Source organism: Hermetia illucens, chromosome 5 (assembly GCF_905115235.1).
Source record: "Hermetia illucens chromosome 5, iHerIll2.2.curated.20191125, whole genome shotgun sequence".
Lineage (NCBI taxonomy): Eukaryota > Metazoa > Arthropoda > Insecta > Diptera > Stratiomyidae > Hermetia > Hermetia illucens.
The window spans coordinates 26,860,644-26,884,469 of record NC_051853.1 but is presented as its reverse complement, the minus strand read 5'-3'; the positions used below and the strand labels follow the sequence as shown (position 1 = coordinate 26,884,469).

General features: G+C 42.4%; 1 protein-coding gene across 2 annotated transcripts in view; it reads right to left on the bottom strand.

Moving 5' to 3' along the window:
* Positions 1–23,826, bottom strand: part of LOC119658228 (protein artichoke) — a 517,332-nt gene that overhangs the window by 66,238 nt on the left and 427,268 nt on the right. The window lies entirely within an intron of this gene.

The window sequence follows — 23,826 nt, the reverse complement described above, 5'->3', positions numbered from 1 at the left end:
AGTGATTATTATGTATTTTATGCAAGTGAGAGAGTGGTAGCACTTATTTTATGAAGCTATTTATTGTATCCTATAAAAGATTTGTGATGTGGACCCCGTTCTGCATTAGTAATCCCAAAATAGACCGTATCTCTCCAGGTTGAAACCGAAAATAAAGATTGATCACCGCATTTAGGTAGCCTTAAAAGTAGAATGATGTGAAAATTGTCTTGCCGGAATCTCTTTTTTAAGGCTGCAACTTTATTTTCGTCCTTTTCGAATAAAACATACTACGCATCTGCGGTAATAAAACATAAAGCACCCAAGCTCCAGCTCCTCGTAAAATTTTAAATCTCACTTAATGAATCCATATTAGAAGTGTACCTAAAATTTATTTGCATCTTGTGAAATCAGAACCCTTGCTTTGCCATATAAAATGGGCTTAGTAATGTCGCTCGTTGTGCTCCCGGTTAACCTATTTAACCCATTTTCCGTTCAAATTCCATTGTACCCTTCTGGTTTTATGTTAACAATACAAGTTTCAAGAAGTCAATGATCCCCACTTGATTTAGTATTATTTTATCGTGTGGAGATTTGGGAAGGACAACAGCATTTCGAACTGGGTCAGTGTTCCTGGTAACGGGGGTGCTGGCATCGATGCTCTGATTCTTTATATTCCTTAACTTTTCGCATGAAAATTTCATACTGAAACCGAACGGAAGTCGGAATAAAGGACATTAGGTTAAATGAATGGGAGGATGTTTGGGGAATGTTGTTCGGTCCAAGAGTTAGGAATATGCACAAAGTGCTCTCGAGTTAGAATCTCCCATCCTCCTTGAAATTTTCGAGGGTCATTTCTATTCTAGTGGTGAAGCAGTTCAAAGATTTCTGTTTGCGACTTCAGAAAGCCGTGCAAACCAGTAATATTAATGAAGCAAGAAAGCAAGAATGAGAGATGAAAATAGTAGGAAAGTTAGAAAAGGTTAACCCAACGTTATTATATGCTGTTGAGGCTTGTGGCAAATAATGCACATTTTTAAATTACCACAATCACGTTCTTAACGGCACAGTGGGAACAGTATAGCAGGAGGATGAAAGAAAGAAGAGACTCGGACGATCCAGATCTAGTGACCAGTCGGGAGCAGCATGTATTGACCGCTACTTAAGTCATAAAGCTTATCGAGTTATGCCGAAATATTTATCTGAATATAAGGGTCATCATTATAGGCTTCACGGTGGTGAATAGTAAGGCCCAGAATGAAAGAGGGTTGAAGAATTCAGGCGAAAAGTAAGCCAAGCAGCAAAAGTAACGCCCATTCAAAGACTCTATTCCCTAAAAACTTGAGAAACCCTTGCATGGGAGATAATGGGGTAGGGTGCGGTAGGTTAATGCGTTTTCGAGCGGAGTGTTCGAATCCCACAACTTTACGCGTCGAACTACCAACTAAACACCTCCTTATCGTCAGATATATAGTCTGGAACCGTTCGTTACATTACTCTGGGCTAGCCCACGAGCTCATCTGCATTATGGGTCCTCAAATCAGGGAATTCCTTTCACCAACGAGAGGGGAGAGGGAGAAGGGAACTGGCCAAGCTCTATTTTCTTTACACCGAGAAGAACCCGAACATAATAGGCAACACAACTTCACCTGCCAGCGCTCCTCAGCATCACCCACAACTCCTTTACGAAACACACACTCAGGAGATCGTGCTTTCTCAACTCTAACCAGGTGAGTGTGAAAATCTCCGTGCCCACTTAGGAGCTGGGTAAGGAAATAGTCAGTCGCTTCTGATTCAAACATGCCCCTAAGTTGCCGATCAGCCACGCGGTTGCCTCTTGCCTCATTTTGCTAATAGTGTTGTCACTCATTTAATGTACGCTGCCATTCTTTACGACAATCACCTCCCTTGACTCTTCTCAATTGCACTTGCGTATAGCTTTACGCTTCTTAACAGGGAGGGCAACGGGAATCACTACCGCAATTACTACCACGGCCGGCTCAGAGACAGCGCGGTACGTAGACGCTGACACCATTCGCAAAACTCGCCGTCCCTGTACTTGCACAATGCATTTACGATATACCTCTTTGCCAAGGACGCCAGCCCATACCTCAGCGCTATATATCATCCATTTTACGGAACTAGAGGAACTTCTGATATCAAACGTTACCAGGAGCATCACCTGTCGGGGGAGAGAAAGGTTCTTATGTTGGATTTCACGAAATCCGCTGGATGTAACCGCGAAAGTTGGCTGGTCAAAGATCATCATTGTTTACAAGAACATAGATGGAATAATCATGAAGAAGGACATCTGCGGGGCCTTGAAAAAGCAGTTAGACCTTATTGGTAAAGATAATAAGAAACACCTAGGGTAGGACACAAGCCGCCTTCATCAGTCTAACAGTTGAGCCAGCACTCAAACTGTTGGCAAAAAGGAGAGAGAGGTGCCTGAGATCCATAGACTTCGCCACAATGTAGTACAAACTACAAGTCTAAGCAATGTAAGAGGTGCGGAGCAGAACCCAATATTAGCAAAGACTGTAGAACTGACTCAAGTTCCATAGTATGCACGCGGGAACAGGGTGTGGTCCGTCGCGACATTGCGGGCAACAGCAGTTACCCGGAATATAGAGGACCTCTCAATGCAAATTGCAGATAAAGTTGATATAAGTCAACATATCCACCACTGCCAGGCGGCTGGCAAGCCATCCGCGAGAAAGATATCAACGTAGCTATAATTGGTGAGTCATGTTGAAATCACGATGGTCACATTTGGATGAAAGATTGAATCAGGCTAGCGGTGCTATAGCTCTATGGAGAAGAAACCTTCCAAGAAACAATGGAACATCTGCAGGAAGATTCTTCAGAGCTATTATGCTCCACCCAGGGCTATACTTGTCAAATATGAACAGATGTTAAGTGCTTTAGTCTTGGACACAAGAGGTCGTGAGCCGATAATCATAGTGGGGAATTTTGACGCGGTGTGAATTGGGCGGCTGGAAGCATTCGCGGAGCTGGACATGGTACTCGCAAATTTTGGGGCTTCATATACTTTCAGAGGAAGACATCTGGTAGGTTATTGGGGCTTTTACTCACATCGGTCACCAGGTAATTTGCGTCGAGATTAAGGTTAAATCGAGTTCGTAAAAAGGCGTTCGCAAATTGCCACGCGGGTTTTGCCGGGTGCCCGGCCAACATTTTTTGAGGGGACATTCTTTCCGCGGCGCGGGTGCCAGACATATTTGTTTGAAATATGGCCTAGCTATGTGCTTTTGGAATTATATAAAGGACTGACACTTTCGGTCACGTTGCTCCCAGGGCAGAGGTGAGGCAGCGTCCGATGAGTTGCCTCTGCCCTGGACGAAACTGTTAATCGTCTTTTTTGTAGCTAGACATATGTTTTAATCAAAATAGTATATTGAAATTGAGACTTGTTAGACACAACACAGGTAGTGAGCTGTGAGCTCCGAGTGAACTTTGCGTTCCACACGTTTGTTTCACACAGGGGACTGCATGGAAGTGTTCGCGAAGCACTAAGTACGCATACCACCTGGGAACTAAAACAAACAATGAAAATGTAAACAGAGATAAAATAACTGATAGTCTGAATCGACTTTTGGCTATTTCAGGCTTCTTTAAGCCTTGTTTTAGACGTTGTCAAAGAGAGCCGTATGAGGTTCCTTAAAGCAGTAGATCAGTCTCAACAGACACCAGAGGGAGGGCAACTGCTCTTAAATAGTATCGGGTCCGTCTCCAAGCACGTCACCGTGCAGCAGATGTATGTACTAAGGTCTCTAGACCGGCGAGAGGGGGAGAGTATTTCACGAGCCAACTAGCACGCAAGCACTATTTCCGATTCCGAAGAAAGGCAGTAGCGTGAAGGCCTTCCGGCAGACAGAAATCAACTTGAAGACATTGAAGAAGCAGCAGAGGATCAACGAGCTGGAGGAGCGGCGTCGAAATATATTGATGGAACAAAAAAAAATGGTGGGTTTTGTGAGCCGCATGTTTTTGGACAAAGAGCTTTTATCAGAGATAGGAGGTAGTTACTCATCGTCGGAAGCGTCCACTTGGTGGTCGCTTAACCGTGCCGCAAATTAGATACTCTAAACGCATTCAACTCCGCCAACAGCAACTGAATTAAAGGCGCATTGGCAGATATAGGTGTTCCTGGATATTTGGTGAGTCTGATCGGGAAATACCTCTTTGGTGCAGGACAAATAATGCTGTGGAATTTCATATATAGTAACTGGCATGTTTTTTCCATTCTAGAAGAGGCTATGATTATCGGCGCTGCCTATGAGCTAGCTATAGTTGTTACCGCAAAGCAGCCAGGCCAGATAGGTGCAACAAGTACAACCACGAATTGTATGGAATCTGAAGTGAACCAGATTGGACTGACCATCTATAGCGTATGGATGTGGTGAGGATATCCAAAATGGTATTCAAGGAAAAAGGTCAGTCGGAAAATGAAGAAAAGTATGGGAAGCTGCAGTAGACGAACGAGGCATTTGCAGCAATCTTTGACTCGAAACGGACTGCATGCGATATGAGACGTAGAGATCTACACGACGGAGATAGCGAAATTTTCAGAAAAAAAAAGTAGGTGGATTTGGTTTACCAGCTGCTGGTCTTGAGTTTTTGCAGTGCCTTCAGACCCACCTCACATGAGACAGTACTGTTGATGGCGGGAATGATCCCAGCTGACACTTTAGTGAAAGAAATGAGCATGATGTACCATGCCAGGGGTGTGGAGGGGCACACAGAACGCAGAAGAGCTGCAAGGATAAAATCGTACGATTTCTGGCTGAGTCCCGACTTAAGGTTTCCGCCGCAATAGTGAAAATATAGAACTATAGCTATTGAAGGAAAACAGGAGGAGGAAAAGCCAAAGGAGCAGAAATACGGGTGCCTAAAGGCAAACTCACCTCGCATAGTAACGGAAATGTTGGTTTTACTGGGCTGTGGCTGGAGGAATGGGGAGTGATTTTTTTGCGATTCACACAAGCGCCCGTTCTAGCTTCGACGTTCGCGCGGCCGAACTGGAGCGGATATGTCTTTCAATGGTTTTTACACCTGCGTGTTTAATCAAAAAAAATATAAAGGGAAAAGATATTTAGGAAAATCAGTAGTTTGATTTGTGCATGCTAAACACGGTCAGAATTGAGATAATCAAACATTTCTAATGTGTGCAGGATGTATGATTCTATACATCCTGCACTGGATATTCTCTGCTTGATTTTTCTGAACCGGAAGCAAGCATACCATTCTAAATGGCGTATATAAATCCCTACATCTGGTTGAGGAGATTCCCAATATAAACTTGTCTATGCGACAAATGCATCTGGTCCACTGCAGATTTCAAATTATATATTAGAAATTTGGATAGAATAATTCATATCCGCCAGCTCCAGATCGGTCTCCGTCCACGGCAGGGTTCTGAGTGCAAATATCAGCAAATGGATAGCAAAGTGATGTGTGCTGTTTCCATTCTTTCCGAAAAAATGAAATTACAGGAAATGACATTCAGATATGCGTTGTTCAAACTCAAGTGCAAATGGCCGGCAGAATTTCTTCCTTTAGAGGAGGTACCTAGAATTTATGGGTCACGAATTTCATTCGTTTTAAGATAGCTTTTGTAAATAGCTTGAAGCTGATACTAGCTTGCATTCAAATTTTAAAAGTAAAAAAAGTTCAGGGGGAAACATTATAAAGAGGTTTTCTTGAACGCTCATGGAAAACACCTCACTATTAATAGATAGGCTTCCAACTAGCACAACGAATTACATTTGATACAATTTTTTCATTCGATAATGGTCAGAGTTTCGTCCCCCGTATACGCCGATGCTTTTAACTATGTTTTTCATTACAACCAAATATAAGAATTGAAAAAATCAAAAATTTTGACTGACGGTTTCGTCAGTCTGATGAGTTGCCTCTGCCCTGGACGAAACCGTCAGTCAAAATTTTTGATTTTTTCAATTCTTAATGCTTGGGGTGCTACGCTCCAATACTAGGGATCCATGGACTAAAAAACGAGGGAGTAAGTTGCTCCTCATTTAGTCCGGTCCACCATCAAGTGGATGGCGACTTAGGATCCCGCAGATCCTAAACAACAACCAAATATACTTTATTCAGCTCAATAGGTTGCTAGCCCGTTGAGATGAAGTTACATTTAAAGTATTTCCTGTTGGTCGTAAAAGATTTTGAAAATTCCTTCCTATTGGAACTTGAACAGAGCTTCAGATTCTATCATCCAATGCGGCAAATTTGTTTAAATTAAACCCAAGGCTCTTGAACTGGATATATAAGGGTTGCCCTGTAACTTCGCCAACCTTCCTGCAAACAAAATTGAAAAGGCTTTGACATACTGCAGGTTGGCATACCCATTCTCATGTTTTTGGGATAAAAAATAGTTGAAAGCCCTTCGATCCCTTTGGATCAATCTTTCAACATTCTATCATAAATGACTCGGTCCCTTCACGATCGAAGTCTCTGAAAATTGTTATATTTGGTGTTGGAGTTCCTTCACAAAGGGTCTCATCCCTTCACGTAAAGCATTCTTTAGTTTTCAGTTCAGCGCGTTTCCAGTCTACTTGTTTCGGCCAGCATAGACCTGATTTCATAAACCGATACAGAGCTAGTTTCAGTCACGTCATCAGTTCTCCCTACTCTCACCTCTTCTGTAGCTAAACCCTCTACATCATTTAGTAGATAGCCCCTTGGCAAGGGGAAGACTATACAATACAGAGATTCTGTAAACTTATGCCCTATCCACCGCATGCACATCCATTGTGGAGAAACGCACTGAGAATGCTGGAATTCGCTCTACGCTTTTTGAGCGAGTCGCTTTTCAGTTTGTAGATAAAAATGACGTTCTACAGTTTTTTGATATTATTGAATTTCTCCAGGGAAAAGTAGAGCAATATATGGTAATTATTCCCTAGAGCCAATTTAAGGTAGCTTCATCAGTACCCTGCAAATGGAGGAGCCCATTGCGAAAATGTTGATTATTTAACCTTGGTTTCGGTCCAACTGCCCCACATTTTTTCTACATGCGTTTCCGAAGGATGGTAAATTGACGTTTTGCCATCCTTAGAGAAATCTCCCCATAGCCATCAGAAATGACATTGCTGGTTGCGCCTACGTCCTCTTCTTTCCCACTTTCAAGTTAGTATTCTTGGAGAAATAAGCAGGTTCGTTGAGATCTCTCTGACCGATTTAATTGTCTTTTGACACAGCGATCCTAGTAGGTTTCATCCGGGTTACCTGCTTATGCCCTCCATATGCCGAAAGTTATTCTTCTTTGTGTCCGAGTTCTCTAGTCATTGCCACCTTTGGCGATACAACGATGCCTATGCCTTCATGCAGTAGAGGTATACGGTATCTGTTTCACATGGATCCGTTTTCACAATCCAGCTTCCCGTTCTTCTGTTTTTGTTGATAGAGGCAAAGGAGAAAGTTCTAGCAGGCAGTATTTGGTCTGTGATTCTTTAAAATAGTGTCCGGATAGCTCAATTGAATGGAAAGTTACAGTTCAAATTTCACTGGTGGCAGTGGAATTTGTATAGTGACTTGACGGTGGATACCAGTCGTCTCATCTGTGTATGAGTATCTCATAATGAGTTCCTCATAATCAGGGGTGAGCGCATTACCTTCTAAAGGGTACAATAATCCTGTATCCTGTAATGTACCGTTGTAGTCTTCAATGAAGTACTCTAACACACTTTAAGAAACTGATCTAATTGGATTGTCGTGCCCACAATTATTACTAAGATCAAACCTTCTTACACGTGTACCGAACAAAATGTTGTCAGGTCCCACCTTTCTTATCATGATGACAATGTCACATTATAATCCTCTCCTTAACTGCAAAGTGACGCTCAAAATTCCTCTTCTTCAGCCTTAATCGCGATCGTTAACGGGGTTGGCCATAGACTCGGTTCGGGTAAAGTCAAGGAGCTCTCGGGTCACAATTTAGCGTGTGAAGCCACCACTGTTTCGTTCAGTTTTGGGTCATTTCCCATCGACCTTAATGTTCAGCCCAATCCTAGCTATCAAAAGCCAGAATTTCATGACCATACCATAGAAAATACCTCCTTCGCCACTTTGAATGCGCTCAAAGCCTCATTATTAATTGGTTAAGCATCCGCAGTTGCTAAGCATCTGCTGATCACTAGGTCTATTGAATACCTTACAAGGATAACATTGCCAGGAATAGGCTGGTCCAAGTACCATCCAATTGTTAGTGAATAAAACTGAAAAACGGCTGAAGAGCCAACAAAGGGATCTTCTCAACTTATGCATCGCTATGACCAGCGATGACTAGAAAAGCGCACACTTCACGCTGCTTCAATGTGACAATATCCCTAAGAAATTGCCAAATGTCCGCGGGGTAAAAAACACGCTCATCCAATGTTGCTGCGTTGCCCTCAGCAGAACAGTCCGAAGTTCTGCCGACATTGTCGCCTCGAAGTGCGCTTGAACTGATCTCACAATTTTTTTCAGAGTTGCTTTAAAACCGGCACTCTGGATTGAAGGGAACATGCCAATAAAAGGGCTCCCGGGCAGACTATATTGTACTGCTGCAGTGCAGGTTCCCAAATCATTCATTTACCCCCACTTGACCAAAAGAAGTTTGGTCAGGTTATTAGAGCCAAACTTCCTAGAATTTTTGTTGGTAGCATTCCGCATAAACGAACTGGACTAAAAAATAAGACGGAAGTCGTCTTTAGAGATTTGTATCCAACAAAATCGGACAAAAAGACACTACCACCGTGATGGAACGGATGAATGGATGCCTTAGTAAGGATCCGGGCTTCACGCCAAATTTCGCCAGTCCGATACCTATAAAAGCTCTCCAGTGTCCTTGTCGAAGCCAATGCTCTATCTCAGGCAGGATCTACTACTCTTTCCGGACTGGATCGTCCTCATCCATACAGATTAAGTGACCTGCTCACCGCAATGTATTCGGTGGAATTTCATCCACATAAATTTCGTCGTTACATTGGCTACGGAATCGTCTATCCTTTTTTGTGGAGCCAAAAGAAGAAAGAAACATTCTTCATACGGTTAAAAGTTTGCATTTTTTTTTTTGCCAAGACACCCAGCCTTCGGGGAATACATGAGGACTGGCAATATAAGACCAGTTGCTAAAGAAACTATAATATTAAACAGCGAGGCCTACGGCATAATAACGTTATGGATCTGTGTCAAGAGGACTTCAGATATCTATGACCGACTGAGCAGCATGTAAGCTGGCTTTTAGAAAAACTCCGTTCCGGGATTCCCAACCGGACTAAAACCAAATTTTTTTCCGATAAATCAAAAGTGGTCTGTGGAGTTCGAGCAGGAGTTTCCCCGCATACACGCAACATATCTCAATCGCATAGACTTCCAGGATATGTCAGCTTTTTCCAGGCGGAGATACTGGTGATGAGAGGACTGGTCGGCAGATTAACTATAACCTGGTTTCTAAGTAATGTAATGTGGTTGCCATTTACCCCTTATATTTAGCACGTCAACTAAGCCTATATACCCCAAGACTCCGCGAAATGTCGGCACTATCTTCTCTAGGGCTCTGCGCCAAGCACTCTTGAGGTGACCCACTCCCCAACCATCTCTTCCACTGCACAGTATAGCTAGCAATGCAATCATCGCCCGTCCTTAATGTGTGACCTATCCACTTCCACTTCCGCCTTTCGATCAAATTGCTCACAGGTGACAGGGCGGCAAGCCGATCAAATTTTTTGTTTGAAATGGCATCAGGTCCGCAAATTCGCAGGCAGGTGATCACGAAGATTTGGAACCTTCGAGTGACAGTGTTGGTCACTTTCCATGTGCTACTCCGATATGCAAACGCTGAAAGAACACTAGCACAGAACAGTCTCAACTTGATCTTGGTTGTGAGATAACCTCATTTCCAGATTTTAGGAAAGGTAGCGAAAGCGGATCTAGCGCTGTTAATGCGCCGGACAACACCCTGTTTGGTACCACCATTGGCAGAAACCAGGCTTCCTCGCTCTGCCCATTAATGTAGATAGGGAGAGTGAGAAGACCTATCAGATTGAGGACTCCATTTTTTTGTGTTTATTTTCAATGCAACTTTAACTGCCCATCATTCCAAATCCAGAGTCATTTGGCCAAGCTGTATGGTGAGAGAGTAAACACATGTCATCAGCATAGTTATGATGTTTGAGGAAAGATATCGTGGTGCATTGAATTCCTCCACGTCCACTCCGGACAGGGCAATATGAAGAACATCACCGATAGCAAGAAGAAATAATATTGGTGACAAGAAGATTCTCCGAAGTGCCATTAGTTTATTCGTGGTCCTATCACAGAATATCTGTGGCGCACACTTTTATATTATCCGAGATTTACAGATGCAATGAAGGGAAAGCATAGTTTATTAATCAAGAAAGAATGGAATAGCCACCACGAAAGACGATTGTGCATGAATTGGAAAAGATTCAGAAGATGAAGAAAGCAGGGAAAAGCCAGGCAAATTCCTCACGGAATTATCCATTTGGATGGATGGACAAGAATTCCAGAGAAACGCACTTTGTTCCGAGAAAACTTGCAATAAAATAAATTGAAACTCATTTTTTCGGAATTTTTAAAAGAAAAGGACATTAAAACGTATTTTAATATACGAAATTTGATTGTTTTCATCCGGAGTTTTGTGATGGTAAGGCGAAAAAAGGTTCAGTCTAGACGGACTAGACAGGTATCACTTTGACGAGTACTTTTACGATTTAAGAAAAGGAAAAAGAAATTAATTTTATCGCGGGAATTACTTATCTTGGACAGATTGAAACTGTCATTCTTGAAGAAAGCTGCATGCTACGGAATTTCCTAACAAACGGCAGTAAAAATGAATGAACTGTTTGAAGGAAAATGTTGAATTTTTCAACAAGAAGCGAGTACCTAATTTCCGAAAATAATATTGGCATGAATTGCAAATAAGTTGAAAATTAGTTTATTGATTACATTGAGTTGTATTTAAATTTAAATTAAGGACGGGATGGAAATTGTGGAATAGTGGGGGATATTTGGAGAAACGGAAGTGTAGACTAGATGTGAAGATAAAACGACTATTACACATTATTGAATGCACTATCTGGTCAAACTTACCCCAGAAAAGACGAATGAAATACCGCTCCTAGGAAACGAAATCAGCTTGAAGCCATCCATAACAAACTAAATTAGGTTCACAAGAGTAGTACATTCACCATGAAAGTCGAAAACTAGCGGAAACTACCCTTTTTGGACTTACGCATCATCAACAACACGGGCAAAATTAGAATATATCGAAAGCCAACAGCAACGCAGAGAACCATCGCAGTCGGTGTTCAGAGAAGAAAGATGATTGGTGATGGCTGTTCAGTTGGTGTTAGGACACGTAGCGTGATGCCGTGCCTGAATGTCACTAACAGCTTGGTCTTGGTCAATTTTTTTACTCGTAAGCAGCGAAAACCATATTGGCGCAGATTTTATTCTTATTGAAAAGAAGAAAGAGACTTTTTGGAAAGCAGGAAGCTCAAGGGTTGGGGGATTGGTATCAATCTGAACAGCAGTTGTAATCTCAATGGTAGCAGCAATGTGAAAGACAGCAGCAACAATATCAACAGCAGAAAGCATCGCCATTAGCGCCATAAGAGTTTCGCCAATATCCGGTCTGGTAGTATCATTGCAAGGAGACGAATCAGCCAATGACTACCCCTTCAATTTCGTAAGAAGGCGAAAAAAATCAGATAAACAGTAAGGCTAGCGCAAAAAATGTAAGTGCTCCAAAGGTTCTTTCGGATTCAAACCAGCTTGTCCGGCTAAAACCTAAAGAAGAAAAGATACCCTCAATGAATGTACCTCACCTTGTCTGAAGATTAAAGGAAAAGGAATTGAAAACAAGCCTTAATAACACGAAGGTAGACAAGACCATCATATTCGCTGCATTTATTGAGGACAATGGAAAAATGTTTACTGTCATTACAGGGCCACGGTTTAACGCCCTAACAGGCACCCTTCCTTTGTGATAGTTCGGGGCCTCGCGTGGAAAAAGGCTCAGGTGATATTTTGAGGACAATAACATTGGCGGTGCCCTTTTACTCAAAATAAATAAGACTATCACTTTGAGGAATGATCCGCGTAATCGTCACACTTCAAGGGGCATCTTCATATTCAATGTCACAGAGATGCTAAAGCAGCGATAAAACTCCATGAACTACGCCAATTCGATCGTGATCTGCGTATATCTAACCTTATTAAGGTTGGTTCATTATCTGTCTATCTGTTTTTTTTGTAAGGCTGTGAAAATCCTCAAAATAAAATTATCTAGATGCGCCAGGATGTGTGATTTTCACCTACTAAAGCTAGCCCATTCTCAAAGAACGCGGGGACGCGCAGGGGCTTATCACGAACTCCGTCGAGCGGAGAAACGACTTCACAGACGGAAAATGGAACCCTGGGAGAACCAACAAATCTATGAACTAGAATCGCACCAGGCGCGAAAATTTCACCAACAAGTCAGCAGGATCAAGCCTTATACACCTCGATGCTCATTCTGCCGAGACAAAGAAGGAAATCTGATTTCCGACAGAATGCGCATATTGGAGCGATGGGTTGAGTACTTTGATGAGCTACTGATCAACCAGAACATCGGCTAGTTGGAAGTCTCGCTAACAAAAGTCGACGGACAAATACTGCCACCACCAAGTATAGGAGAAACAGTCTGTGCAATTCATCGGCTAAAAAATCATAAGTCGCCAGGAGCCGATGGAATCACAGCCAAATTGCTTAAATATGGAGGCGTCCAATTAAACCAAGTGGTTCATCAGCTTGTTTTCAATGTATGGAACAGCGAATCAATGCCTGACGATTGGCAAGGAGGCATTATCTGTCTCATACATATAAAGGGAGATATCGCACAGTGCAGCAATTATGGAAGTATCACGTTGCGGAGATATTCTCCGCTATCTTGCTAGGCCGGATAGCCCCATACGCCCAAAAAAACGTTGGCCCACACCAAAGAGGCTTCACTTCAGGTAAATTGACAACAGATCAAATTTTCTTCGTACGGCAAGTGATTGAAAAACTGTTGGAATATGGACACCAGTTGACCCATCTAATCATCGACTTTAAAGCCACCTATGATAGCTTAGCCAGGGTAAAACTGTACACGGCCATGAGAGAATTCGGTATCCCGCCGAAATTAATAAGACTGACTAGGCTGACCCTGACCAATGTGCGATGCCACATAAAAGCAGCAGGATCAATCTCAAGACCATTCGACATCAATAACGGTCTACGACAATGGGATGCCCTATAATGCGTCCTCTTTAACCTGGCCCTCGAGAAAGTGATCAGTGATACTGAGGCAAATGCAAGGGGAGCGACCCTTTTTAAGTTCACCCAACTACTGGCCTACGATGACGCTATCGACATCATGGGAAAAACCACCCGAGATGTACAAACAGCCTCCATTCAGAACGAGCAAGCCAGCGCGAGATCCTGGGCTGCACATCAATGAAGGAAAGACAAAATATATGGTGGCAACGTCAGCACCGAAAACTAACCAACCAACAACATCAAACCGCACTGGTCAAACGGGAAGAATATGTAAAGGTAGTAGACTACAACTTTGAGGCCGTTGATAATTTCTCCTATCTAGGATCGAAAATTACAACCGATAACAGCTACGATGATGAAATCCGCCAACAGAGCCTATTTCAGATTACAAAAAATGTTCCGCTAAGCATCCCACTATAGGATCATAGCTCGAACTGTACAAGACAATGATCTTGCCAGTCCTCATGTATTCCTCGGAAAGAAAAATTGCGAACTCTTGGCCGCGTTCAAGAGAAGAATGACCGAAGAATTTTTCGCCCCCTACATGAGAATAGACGATTCCGTAGCCTACATAACGACGAAATCTATGAGCGGTACCGTGACTGCCAGGTTGTGGATAAAATCCGGCTCAATAGATTACGGTGGGCGGGTCACTTAATCCGTGTGGATGATGATGATCCAATCCGGAAAGTCTGTGAGAGCAGACCCCGCCTGAGATGGAGCGATGGCGTAGGTCAGGATGCCAGATAGCTTTTAGGGATATCGAATTGGTGGACCTCGGCGCAAAACCGGCATGTCTGGAGTCCCTTATTGAGGCAAGCCTAGACCGGATACCGGTTGCTACGCCACTGATGGTGATGATGAAAATCTTACTAAGATTTTTCTGAATGATCGCCTCATTCAGATTAAATCTGAATAAAACAGAATGTCTGAAGAACGTCCCCAAAGGAAATAGGCGCTTTCACTGTCATTGGCAATGACATACCAAAAACTGAGGGATTGAAAAATCTCGGGTCAATGTTGTCAACCAATGGAGAACTGCTTTATGGAATTGCTTCAAACATTAGTGCAACTTGAATGAAGTGGTATTTTACAACTGGCGTTCTTTGTGCTTGACTTATCAACGCATGTTGTTTGCCGTGTCGCCCTCTATGGTTCTGAGTGTAGACCGACTATAAAAGCCAATGAATGATCCCTGGCAGTAATGGGGATGAAAAGGTTGCGTTGGATCAGTGGGTAACACGCTATAATCACATCCAAAATGAGGGCATTCGCGATCGATATGGGGTTGCATTGATTGCGGCAAAATTGCAAGAGAGCTTTTGATAGCGTGAACATCTGATTCGCACTGACGAGAACCAACTTGCCAAGTTTGGTTAGAACATCGAAGTCTGGAAGGAACAAAGGCTGAAAGTTCACATTTTTCTTATGGAGATATTCGAGAAAATATTACATGTTTCGTAAGATTTAAATTTCAACCTAAGAGCAAGTGCCACCGAGGGTATATGTACACATACGTACCATATATAAATATATGGACCCACCATGCTGCGGTTTCTTTTCAGCTCCCGGGTTTTCCCATTATGTAGTTAAAAATTATAATTTTCATTTTGAAAAATGTTCGTAGTAATGACTGGACGAAATGTAAATTGACCGTAATCTGCTTCCTTCTCCAAAAAAATGCGAAAATGGAAAAATCATCAAAGAATTACTTCAAACACAGGCGGAAAATCCAATTAATCTTAGTACCAACTTTAAGCCCCGACAATATAAATTATTGCTGCAATGCATGGCGGCTCATTCAAACAAAATTCTTCAATTCCGGAATGTAATTAGAAGGTTACGGCCTCCTAATAAGATGGTAAAAGCATTCGAAGCATTTCGCATTTAATAGGCCATCCTGTTCTGCACAGTAAACTTATCCAGGAAATAAACCATCTTCATTACAGACGACCCGCAATGTAATGATTTGCAAGCGGATTAATTACGCAAAAAGAATTTAATTGTACTATAAATAGCTACTGGTTGTACTTTGTAGCCGAGTACACTTTGCTCCCGAATGTGCTTAGTTGTGGAAAGACGGACCCTGTTTGGATGAAAGTGCAAGAAACAAGAATGTCCTTACATGAGTGCAATTTAGATGAATTTTGCTTTCTTTATGCGTATATGAGAATTTTTCGTATTTTTTACCTAAGCCGACTGAAGGAGGAAAAATGGTTTCCATTCAAGATACTCCTAGATTCATAATTCGTTCTCACATACTCTTTTTGAGCTATTTAACTTTATAGCTTCCAGAACCATATCTGCGTTAAAATGATGTATTCCAAAAATCCATAACTATTAGATACCCCATAAAAATATCTTCCTAGTGTAGCAATTTTGATAAAATTCAACCAACGTAACACATCTTAAATATCGCTCTTTTATAGAACACACTGTAACCGAACAATACGGAAGCTAGTTATAGTATCTAAACTGGAGTGGCCGCAATTCAAATAATGTAACATTGTCAAAGTGGCCGACAACATCGAAGGGACCCCAGTGCTTGAGGTTCATTAGACATGCTACTAAACTTTAATGGGGCGATAAGATATTTTCAGTGTTAGATACTTTTTCTCACATTGGACTCTGTCTCATTTTAGAAAGCGATAATCGTATCTTTATTGCAACATGTCCGGCTCAATAATCGTGAACATACCCCATACGAAATGATCCAAAAAGAACTTCATGGACCGGACGAATTATCGTTATATGAACGAACAACGACACAACATACAATTGAGTTGTTTAAAGTGACAGTAAATGGAATTTTTATTACTTTAGGTAAACGTGACTTGAATGCAGGAAAGACCATGCGATATCTATGTCCTTTCTCACCTCTTGTCCTATCTTTGCCGAGATCCTTGAGCAAAGATGTAAGTCTTGCGCCTAGGCCCATTTAATACGCTCCAGCTGAGCTTGGGGATCTATCAACTGTTCATCTACTTAATGGCCAACTTTATTTAGTTCCTAACTTAATTTACGTTTCACACTTTGCACTCAACGAGGAAAGGTTCTTCCCATTACTGGGAGAAGGAAGAGACATAGAGATAAACGAAGAGAGATGATTAAGGATTCAAGTGGCAATTTATTATTCTAGTCGCACCCATGTTCTTGCAAGGAGAGTGGTCAATGTTAAGCGGTAGAAGTAAGGTCACATATTTTTGATTTATTTATTTATCTCTTCTTTGAAGAGTAAATGGCTCAATGGGGTGCTGGACAGGAAATACCACTAGAAATTAATTGAGTCGTCACCGCTTTCTAAGAAGTTGTATTTGTCAAATAGCGGGTATTTCTTGGAAATGGCTACTGGGAATATAGTTCAGAAGAGAAGTTTGAACTGAGATTTCGTAGAGAATATGAATTATTTTGTTTGAGGGTTGTCATTTTTGGTCATGCTGCTCCAAGGACAGAGAGAGACAGCGTCTGACGGTTTGCCTCTGCCCTGGACGAAACTGTCTGTCGCCCTATAAGAATAAGAATTTATTGCTGGTTTACATTTGAGGCGCTTATTATAAAAAAAATTAATGGAATAATTTATTTTGTGACTGGATTTTAACTGAGAAGGGGACTCAGCCCCAGAATTCCAAGTGTCTTACTGGGTGAGCCCCTACCATCATGAAAACAATCGGCTTCCCACCAAGGCTACTTCGTATAAGGTCTACTTTAAGTTAGGATATTTCGAATAGGTTCATTTCTGGACTATTTTCCTGGGTATGTAGTGACCACGGCTTCGTGACGGAAGCGGGATTTTATTTACCTTTTTCGGGATTAGTTTGATAAAATTCATTCATCGCATTCCATAGTGTGCAATTACCTCAAATTTCGCGACGTATTGCACATTATTGAATGCATTCGGACGAATTGATTGTGACAGATGGGAATGATCTGCTGCATCCGCCAACGCTGTTGCGCATGTTGCTCGCAATTTGACCTCGATAAGTTCAAGGCCAAACTTACCGGGACCGGCTGATCGAGAGACCGCTGATGGGCAGGGGAAAACTTAGAGGAAAACGGAAGTCGGTGATTATGTTGTGAGGTTGTCATTTCGGGCACATTTTATTTTTTGCTTCTATTTTGTAAATATCTCGCATTTTTGTTAGATAACTGCACGAAGAGGTGAAGGATTGAGGGGATTCGTTGAACCTTATCCGGACGGATCGAACCCACTGAGTTACTGTAAACGGAGATTTTGAGGAGATTGTAGCTCGGAGGACTTCTCCGCGGTTAAGAGCTTAGTGCAGTTTTCTCAGATTTTTGGTGGAGTTTCCAGCCTGAAAGCTTTCAAAGTTAGCAGCGATGAAAGGGTAGAAAACGAAATTTTTGTCTTTAGCGGGTGGAAATTTTGAATCACAACCAAAGAAAAAAAGACCATTAACATCGTTGAATTTTTTTCCAACGTCAGTTTCGCTTGGAGAGTAGGCACTTGTGGAAATTACTTATAGTTTGGGAAGAGTTTTGCGTTAGGCATAGAGGAGATGCTATGCTAGTTTCGACTCCAAGCGTTTTTGTTGATTTTCTTTTCGATTTTTGTGGATCGATGTACAATTCCCAAGGAGTGTTGGCTGCACTGTATAATTGACTGGTTATAGTTAATGTATTTAATATTTCGGCGACTCCGTGCTCCCCCAGTTATTTGATAATCTTATTGCTCGGTTCCGAAACCGACCTATCAGCAAGTTATGCGTAGATGAACAGAATTTTCGGATATTATATGTTTTACTTTAATTAACTTCCATTTTATCCATAGCAATAATCCTGCATTTCCACACGCAGAGCGTTGTTATTTATTATTCGTTCATTTTCATTTTTTTATTATCTTATTTAAATTCATTCTTTCAATTTTCTTATTTATCATTCAAATTTTTAGTTATTTTACATCATCTTTTTTAAGTGTTATTTAAATTCATTTACTCTTTTAAACCTTATTATTTACTATCTATACGCCTTGACCCCGCAAACTTGTATTCATTAGGGAACCTCAGGGGCCACGCCTCATTGAAAATCTGAGGCAGAGGAAACGATGATTGAGGCTGTGATCCGTCGTGGATTTCCTCCCCTTCAATCGCGGCACTGGGGTAAAGAGACTCATGGCTCCACGCGTGCGGTTGAGTCAATTTTTTTATTTTGCAGGATTAGCTCATGTTTTAGTTTATCTCGTTAGGCCATCGCGAATTCCCTTGTTCGTTGAGTTATGATCCGGGGCGGACCCAAGCATCGGTATAGACACGTTGATTTTCTCAAGATGAGGGATCAAAACGCTCAAAGGACCTCCCCACATTCCCGGGCCTGGCTAGCACAGAGGCGTTCAAGAACCTGTCAACCGAACACTTTGATAGAGCTTCAGTATTTGCGTGCAGACCTTCACGGTCACTTAGTCAATTTCTTTTCCGTTTTGTCATAGCTCTTCCCTCTAGGTCGTCTTTGGGCACTCAGGATGGTTGTTTAACCATCCTATTTTACATCAGTTTCATTAAAGGTATATGCCCCCTCCCTAAGGGCCACATACGTTAATTTTGTTAAAGGTATAAAACATACTTTTATAAACGAGAATCCCTATAGTTTTGTGGCGGCACATATGACACGAATCCGCCGCAGTTAGCTGCTTCGAGAAATTAGGCAGCTGGGTGAAGATAAGATCAGCTCAGAGCCATTGAAGTTCTTCTGGTTCCAGCGGCACCCGGAGAGCACACGCGTGGAACAAGAGAGCGCGGTTCGAGGTCGCTTGAAATGTTGTCCGCCACGGCCGAAAAAGTGCACGAGATGTGCGCATGGAAGTTTCTAAAGACACAAATCAAGAAATAGGAGAATTAAAGGCAATGGTAACGACACTTGCTCCCGAAGGCATACCGAAAACGGCTATCTGCACTCCTTCCGGACTCTTCCAGTTCAGCAGAATAACTTTTGGCTTGTGCAGCGCTGCACAACCATTTCAGAGAATCATCCATTCAGTCCTACGAAACTTGAACTTCGGTTTTGTATACATGGATGATGTATTGGTTACTTCATCGTCCGAGCTCGTTCTAAAGGTTGAAAAATGGAATCTCTTACAGAAGCAGGTAACATTTCTCAGCAATACCTCTGACTGGCATTACGGCACAATTATGTGCCGAGGCCCTTGGTCGAGAACGGATTGGGACCGGACACTACTTTTTTCTCGGAATGAGGGAAGCTCCTTGCTTTCAAACGCAACAGGACCACTGCATACCATCCGCAGTCATTAAAACGACACTAAAGGCCATTCTAATAGCTTGTGACGATCTATCGTGATCGCGGTTTTTGCCTTTCGTCCTCCTCGGCCTTCGCGCAGCTCATTGAAAGGAGTTGACAGCCAGTCCCGTGCACATCGTGTACGGGCAGACGCTTCAACTCCCCGGCGACCTACTGGATATTAGAGCAGAGACCGGTTTTGCATCTGCGACCGACTCCACCTTCCTGACACGCGAGGTCGGTAGTCGACAATCTCCAGGGACCTCAAGACATTCTCACAGCTCCTCATTAGGGTGGACGCTCCTGGGAGACCGTTGCAATCACCATACGAGGGTCCCTTTAAATTTCTGAAGCGGCAGGAGCACTCTTTCAAGCTCGACGTTCGGGGCGGGTCCAAATATGTCTCCCTGTTAAAGCTAAAGTGTTTCGCTGACCCATGGACGCTTCCCGAACCGCTCACGAAGCACAGTCCGGCGACATTATGCCCAGAGTGACGACCAAGACATTTGTTTCGACATTAGAAACGAAAGAGGCGGCAGTCCAGGGTGCAACAATGCCGCGACGGCCTTTCCGCCATAGTAGGGAACCAAACTACTGGTGGAACCAGGAAATCTCGCTTTTGGGATAATCGTGTCTGCCAGCGAGGAGGCCACGATGGAAGCGATAGCTCTCTTCAGATAGAGAAAGAATACCGCGATCACCAAAATTACCTTAAGAGGCTATACAAGAAAGTAAGGGGAACTGATTCAGGCAGCTGTGCCTTGAGGTAAATACGAACCCGTGGGGCTCTGCTTTCAATGTTGTAATGAACAAGGCTAAAATCACTCCACCCACCCGCGGCGCATGTTCAAAAATAAAATATTCCCAATATTTTTTCCATAACACGAAAAAAGTGGACATCAGCCAACGGTTCAACAGAAACGTCTTCGCAATCGCTGGGGTGATCGAACAGGAACATCAGGACATTTGTGGGCAAATTGGATATAATAAGGCTCCGGGATTAAAATTAAAATTAGTCAGAGGCTGCAATTAGTTCTGCTACTAAAGTCCAAAAACCACGTGGCGCACCCTCCTCTTAACGCCCTATCTGCCCTTTAGACACTTTAAGGAAGTTGCGGGATATATACCATAACAGCAATACCAATGGTGACTTAAAGATTGGTAATCTAGGCCGAATTAGGTATAGCAATGACAGCAAATGGCATCCCTGGAGACTCTATTGGGATTAACCCTTCTTCATCGCTTTATACAGGCATGGGTAACGAGAAAAAATTTGAAAAAAATTGACATCCTTTTCAGACTTTATACCAAATTACTGATACCAAAGATAAGCAACAACGCGATGGTTGAGGGGGTCATCGATAGCCTCTCGATCTCGATCGAATCTTGGTTATCATAGATCTGTTGTGTCCGTCTTTGTGTTTATTTTCGTTGCCGTAAGCCCATCAGTTGCACAACGGGATGGCAATGAAACAGAATCGTAGTATCATAGAAATTAAAATTGATTAAAAATGAAGTAGTACTATTCGTGTCAGCAAAAGTAGAAGAGAGACTGCCAGACTGGACAATGTGATAGACGGTCCATCACAATGACCACAGAGTTGATTACCACCAAATTTTTACAATGGCGAACTATGTTGAAATCAGGTACTAGAAACTTTATACTCACTGGACGACTGACTCTGTTTACTTGACATAGTAGGCATGACACCCCATTCGCTTAAGGTGAGAGGTGCTCCAATAAAACATCGGTCACCCTTCGCTTACATTCCTGTTCGGAGTTGACAAAGCTCATCCTTCCGATTTTCTTAGAATACCAGGTTGTCATCAAGGATGCATTTTACGAAGCCCAGGCTCTATAGCACTTAGGTCATGAAAAATTGGATGGTGTGACCTACATTTTGGATAGTCAAAAAGTTGGTATAACCGTGACTTTCGCAATTTTTTCTTCGGACACTGAGATTTAGTTGATCGGGTATAGTGAAAGTCTGAAAGCGTCTCCTTATAGTGTATCATCTATATTCGAACGGGTGATCAATTGGGTATTAGCGATGCATTCAGGTGGTGTTACAAGCTGGGCAGCTACCTTTCACGAGCCACGTTTTTGGAACCATCGTCGGCCTCGCGTACTGGTTGCTGATCGGCTTTTTTGTGGCTGGGGTCAAGTATGTTTGTGGCTATATCAATGATAATGCTCTTCAGGTGATTGTGAGGATCATTTGTTGATGCTTCATCTCCAGGACATCTGCTAGCTGCTTTTAGTGTCGTATTTCCCCTTAGTAGGTGTTACGGAGGGCTTTGTTGTGGATGGCTTTAATATTCACTCTGACTTGATTGTTAGAGGGGATTGTAGGCGTTGTTGTAATTCGAGCCCAGAACACCATGCAAACAAGACAGTGATTCGAGTCTATATTGACCCCCCTATATGTTCTGTAATTCATCGAAGATGAGAGGTGGCAGCGTTCGATCAGCACGTTGTCAATTTAGTTGAAAGTGGTCCCTTCTGGAGAGGCCCACGTTGTTTATGGACCGCGCAAACCATGTATTTCCAACAACCATTTGGTGCGATACTGCTGACTGAATAATTTGCAGTCCATTATCATTAGTATGAATACGGGCTTCATCCGTACTTGACTGTAGAAGTTTCCAAGTATGATTTTGGTATAATACTTGGGACAGGTTTCCAGGGTCCGCTCAACAGCCTCGTAAACGGTATCGTTCTCCGACTCTGTAGTCTCTTCTGTAAGGGTGTGAACCTTAATCGAGTTTATATTTCCAAATTTGCCTCATAAGTGCAGAGTGCATAGCCTAGCGCTAATATTTCCGCCGATAACAGCAGGTTTTATTTTTTGGCTGACTGGGAGAGCCACTTCGAGCACATGGTTTACTGGATATACGCTATAATATATGGAGTATTGGATTTTCTCCAGGAAAAAGGTCCCTGTTCAGCGGATCCCTTGCAGCGCTGTTATATTACCCCTCTATTGGGACAGGGCTTTGGCTAGCTGATGAGCAGCATTCGGTCTGTACAGGGAGCGGACGTTCCACGATAAAATGCGCAAATCGTTATTTCGTTTTCGTTGTCCGAGGCTCTTTCCGTGCCTTCGTAACAAGTTATTTTCCGTGTAGGATTGCCAGCCCTACTCAACCCCCAACCTGGAAGACCAATTGGTACAATCTCCCCGGTTGTTAGCCACAGGAGACTCGCCTTCATCCTTCTCCGTCTGCAGTTTCTCATTAAGAAAGAACTTCGAGCGGTCACCACGTGGAGGTGGATATAGGATTTTGGTAGTAGAGCTATTGGTGTTGGTTCAGCAGGCGTTTCCCAGGTTTTGTGCCTCATGGTGGGTACCAATATTTACTTTTTCAATAGGGAGACGCTTTGGGAGAGGACATCATTGCGACAAGTAGCATTGGCAAGTCTCGGAGTTTCATGGGAAATACCTTCTCTAGTTAGCATGCATGAAACATGAAATAAGATTGCAATTTAAAATCAATAAGATGTTAACATACTCTGTCATTATAATGGCATCGAAGATCCCGCGGGTCTTGGTCCTCCATAAGTGAAAACTATTCCAACTTAAACTTTATCTCTATATACAACTTCCAGCCACGTATAATATGCAACACTAGACTTCATATTACACTTCTATGCCAGTATTTCGCCTATTAGTCGAAATTCGCGACCGGGTAGAGTACTTTCTGCCATCATGGACCGCATTGTTTTTTCGACCTTATTTCAGGGATTTTTCTTAAAAGAGATTTCAGATGTACATTATATGGAGACTCAGACAGTAAAGGGAGAGACCATGAATTCTCTTTTCAAAAAGCCGGATTTGAATAGATTGGCCGTTATCCACCCTGAAAAACAAAATCGACTCAGAACCAAATGTATTGACTTTTTCCCAATTGAAACAGTTTTAATTCTGTTAAGTAGAAATCGAAACTGTTCAAAATGACCGAAAAGCTGATATCCATCTTTAATTTGCTTCACATCATTTCAAGATATCCTGATTGCATTAAAAACACGCCATGCAGATTAAATTCCGCTCAACGCTCTATTGACGTACGCGCCATAAATCACCTGAATCCTCTCTGTCAAGCTTACAACCCCTACAGCGACTTCATACCTTCACGCCACCCTCCAACTTTTACAGCAATATATTTTCTTCTGGGAACTTTGAAGCGAAATAAATATAAATTAATTAGCAAATAAACATATATATTCAAGTCTTAAGCCATAAATCAGCT